At 51.7% G+C, this 5,000-nt stretch overlaps 1 non-coding gene across 1 annotated transcript in view; it reads left to right on the top strand.

Annotated features, from left to right (window-relative positions):
• The first annotated feature begins 4,330 nt into the window (after positions 1-4,330).
• The window catches only part of LOC126417708 (small subunit ribosomal RNA), a 1,909-nt gene continuing 1,239 nt past the window's right edge, over positions 4,331-5,000 (top strand). Inside the window, exon 1 of the ribosomal RNA XR_007575776.1 lies at positions 4,331-5,000. This exon is cut by the window's right edge and continues 1,239 nt beyond it. This is a non-coding gene — a ribosomal RNA (small subunit ribosomal RNA).

Below are 5,000 nucleotides of genomic sequence, written 5' to 3' on the forward strand. Positions count from 1 at the left end.
ATGAAGAGTTATGTCCAATATGCGACATTCCCGCTGTCCCTATACATGAGCTGCGAGCTGTACCACGTACAAGCTACAGACGCGATCGCATTGCTCACTGTACTGATTCCCATGCCGAGCGATCAGCTAGGACGCGCCCCATCCATGTCGGTACCCGTGGGCGTCGCACTCGCAGTCACAAAAAACGCTGGGCAAATATATTTCTCGGAAGAGTAACGACAGTTCGAGCCTCCTGCGTGGGAAGAGTCTTTCTAGGCCCTGACCCATGGGAAGGGTGTAGCTTCCTCCATCCCGGACATTTGACGTCGTCACACTACCGGTATTGACTAATAGACTGATTGCTGATAATCATTAGCCATACACTGGGGGAAACGGCCGACAGGGCCGGCAACATAGTGGAGCCGCAGTGTCACTAATGTACAGAGATAGAACAGTTTCGACTGGAACCAGAGTAACCGTAGACACGGCACTGATTAGTAATAGATGCAGAGCCATCAGAATACAGATAATATATACAACCGTCCCTATACATGCTGAAAGACTCTGCACATAATGAGAACCACACGTCAGCCAGACACTCTTATCACACACTACTCTCTTATCACACACTACTCTCTGCCTGTAACAGGCACACACACACACAATATCTAACCACCAGCATGGAAGAACATCCAGTGCATCCTCTCCGCCACATTACACAATCCACACTATCATAACCAGACCGGGAGGTCCACCCAGAAAACAGAATATCCCACCCTTCCGACATCCGCCATTGCTCAGCTAAGCCACGAACACCCACACATGTCCTACACAGGGGTGCACCCAACATCACAATACTGCCTCCTGTCACAGTACACAAACAATGGCAGGAATGAAAGACACAGATCTGCCACAACCTTGGAATCGGAACGCCGCCTGTCATGAGCCACAAGTGCATCCTGACGTGACAAATCGGATGATCCCGCAGGCATGCACTTACGATAATCACTATCAACGAACCTGCCGCCCCCCCCCCCAAATACACCTTTCCCTACAACAATGTGTACCTTAACCTAAGCTATATTGTACCTTAACTTAAGCTATATCGTACCTTAACCTAACCGACATTGCGCCTTAACCTAACCTACGTTGTACCTTAACCTAACCTACGTTGTACCTTAACCTAACCTACGTTGTACCTTAACCTAACCTACGTTGTACCTTAACCTAACCTACGTTGTACCTTAACCTAACCTACGTTGTACCTTAACCTAACCTACGTTGTACCTTAACCTAACCTACGTTGTACCTTAACCTAACCTACGTTGTACCTTAACCTAACCTACGTTGTACCTTAACCTAACCTACGTTGTACCTTAACCTAACCTACGTTGTACCTTAACCTAACCTACGTTGTACCTTAACCTAACCTACGTTGTACCTTAACCTAACCTACGTTGTGCCTTAACCTAACCCATGTTGTGCCTTAACCTAACCCATGTTGTGCCTTAACCTAACCCATGTTGTGCCTTAACCTAACCCATGTTGTGCCTTAACCTAACCCATGTTGTGCCTTAACCTAACCCATGTTGTGCCTTAACCTAACCCATGTTGTGCCTTAACCTAACCCATGTTGTGCCTTAACCTAACCCATGTTGTGCCTTAACCTAACCCATGTTGTGCCTTAACCTAACCCATGTTGTGCCTTAACCTAACCCATGTTGTGCCTTAACCTAACCCATATTGTGCCTTAACGTAACCCATATTGTGCCTTAACCTAACCCATATTGTACCTTAACCTAACCCATATTGTACCTTAACCTAACCCATATTGTACCTTAACCTAACCCATATTGTACCTTAACCTAACCCATGTTGTGCCTTAACGTAACCCATGTTGTGCCTTAACGTAACCCAATTTGTGCCTTAACGTAACCCAATTTGTGCCTTAACGTAACCCATGTTGTGCCTTAACGTAACCCAATTTGTGCCTTAACGTAACCCAATTTGTGCCTTAACGTAACCCAATTTGTGCCTTAACGTAACCCAATTTGTGCCTTAACGTAACCCAATTTGTGCCTTAACGTAACCCAATTTGTGCCTTAACGTAACCCATGTTGTGCCTTAACGTAACCCATGTTGTGCCTTAACGTAACCCATGTTGTGCCTTAACGTAACCCATGTTGTGCCTTAACGTAACCTAATTTGTGCCTTAACGTAACCTAATTTGTGCCTTAACGTAACCTAATTTGTGCCTTAACGTAACCTAATTTGTGCCTTAACGTAACCTAATTTGTGCCTTAACGTAACCTAATTTGTGCCTTAACGTAACCTAATTTGTGCCTTAACGTAACCCATGTTGTGCCTTAACGTAACCCATGTTGTGCCTTAACGTAACCCATGTTGTGCCTTAACATAACCTAATTTGCGCTTTAACGTAACCCATGTTGTGCCTTAACCTAACCTATATTGCGCCTCAACCTAACCTATATTGCGCCTCAACATAACCTATATTGCGCCTTAACCTGACGCACGTTGTCGCTGAACCTGCTCTGTAATTGTTATGCAACTCGTTAAATTAGTGTAGTGTTGCCTAACCGCAACCCTCGCAATATAGTTCGCTATCGCACTGCCCGGTCCCCTGTGTATCGCGTCATGTTAAACACCTTGCAGGTGTTGCTGACTTTCCACATGCTCCTGCTATACACTCTAATGTGGATAGCAGCAGGACGTACATGCCCCCCCCCCCTTCCCCCCTGCCTTCGCAAGCTGGTCGTTGAGAAGTTTGCATGTTCAATGCCCTTCGCATGCCGACGTACTCAGCCTACGTTGTGGTACGGCCTGTCACCTGTCCGCCGATGTACGCAAAACCCACAAACTGTACTGCACATTGGTCCGTATGTACTGAATGATACATCGTGGCACATGTGTGACCGTACGACGACTGCGCCTAGCAACGGCAGACCATACAGTCCAAATATTGTGCACGCAGCTACGTGTCGTCTCCCTATAAGAGCTGGATTGCAGTGTGGTACGCCATTCAGACGTGTGGGAGGAACGGACGCCCTGGATGGCGATCAGCATGAGCAGTCTGTTGATGTGGTGGAGCGTGTATTCGGACGTAGTCGTCTCTTCTCACACACCGTGATAGCATGTTGCACCGCGTTCCACATCTGCGACATCCTGCAGAGGCCGGCTGACAGTCGTTCGCGCAATGGACACCGCATACGTACGGGGGCTACCTTCCACGTGTTCTCGAGGCGTGCACATGTTGTTGCGTCTATGTGGGCAGACGTAGTGTGTTGTGACACCTGACACAGGCATGCAATACTCGTTGCAAATGGCGATGGACGTCTACGTTTGCTGGTGACGTTACGCAAATGAACAACAGGTAACCCGTTGTGGTGCGGTTGTTCTCGCTAGAGGTGAATCAGTGTTGGCGACGATCGGTCGAGCTATTAACCGGTTGTTTCAGGGATACCCACCATGCCCACGAACGTGAAAGGGGACCCACCATGCCCACGAACGTGAAAGGGGATCTGGGTGTGAGGCGATACGCGGCGGTGGCTGGGTGGGACCGTCCCCCGCCGGTGAGGGGGCGCCGCCCGGCGTGCTGGCAGCGCGGTGCGTGGGCGCACGCGCTACAGCCGGCTGGTGGGGGCGGCCAGTGGCAGGCGCGCCGGCCGACGGACGCGGCAGGCGGCGCAGCTGCGCGCCGGCGCCCCCTGCTCGCGGCGCCTTGCGGCCAAAGTAGGTCCTCGCGGGCCCGGTGCGAAGCGCGGTGGCCATCTGCAGTGTGCTGGTCCGATTGAGGACTGTGTGCGCTGAGGATGCGCCGCCGCTCGGCGCTCGGCGCCGCGACGCCGTCTGCTGCTCGGTCGCCCCAGCGGTTCTCGCAGGTGGTTTGTATCGCAGCTGTGCGGACGTGTTGGCGCGTGCGCTGTGCTGGGAGAGTTCGCTTCGGCACCCAAGTGGGGCTTTTGTCCTTCTGTGGCGCTGGCGTTGGAGCTGCCGGTCACCGTAGGTGGCGCGTGTTGTCTCCCGCCGGCAATGCCACGACAGCACGCTCCCGGGCCTCTGTCGGCAGCGGCAAGCTCAGTTGGGAGCACGGGTGGTCGCACCTAAAGCGTCTACTCGCCTAACTCCGGGCGATTGCGCCTCTCTCGAACCCGACCAAGTACTTAGGACGGCGCTGCGCGCCGCCGGGACCTGAGAGGGTTTCGAGGTGTGTTGTGCAGGGGAGCTCAGCCTCCTCCTGTTTGCAGAATAATTGAGCGGACGCTTGCGTGTTCGCGCGGGCCCCCGGGACACACTCCCGGGCGGCCGGCTGCTCAGCTCTAGTTGACGCAGCTCCCTGGTTGATCCTGCCAGTAGTCATATGCTTGTCTCAAAGATTAAGCCATGCATGTCTCAGTACAAGCCGCATTAAGGTGAAACCGCGAATGGCTCATTAAATCAGTTATGGTTCCTTAGATCGTACCCACGTTACTTGGATAACTGTGGTAATTCTAGAGCTAATACATGCAAACAGAGTCCCGACCAGAGATGGAAGGGACGCTTTTATTAGATCAAAACCAATCGGTCGGCTCGTCCGGTCCGTTTGCCTTGGTGACTCTGAATAACTTTGGGCTGATCGCACGGTCCTCGTACCGGCGACGCATCTTTCAAATGTCTGCCTTATCAACTGTCGATGGTAGGTTCTGCGCCTACCATGGTTGTAACGGGTAACGGGGAATCAGGGTTCGATTCCGGAGAGGGAGCCTGAGAAACGGCTACCACATCCAAGGAAGGCAGCAGGCGCGCAAATTACCCACTCCCGGCACGGGGAGGTAGTGACGAAAAATAACGATACGGGACTCATCCGAGGCCCCGTAATCGGAATGAGTACACTTTAAATCCTTTAACGAGTATCTATTGGAGGGCAAGTCTGGTGCCAGCAGCCGCGGTAATTCCAGCTCCAATAGCGTATATTAAAGTTGTTGCGGTTAAAAAGCTCGTAGTTGGATTTGTGTCCCACGCTG

This window comes from Schistocerca serialis, chromosome 8 (genome assembly GCF_023864345.2).
Source record: "Schistocerca serialis cubense isolate TAMUIC-IGC-003099 chromosome 8, iqSchSeri2.2, whole genome shotgun sequence".
Lineage (NCBI taxonomy): Eukaryota > Metazoa > Arthropoda > Insecta > Orthoptera > Acrididae > Schistocerca > Schistocerca serialis.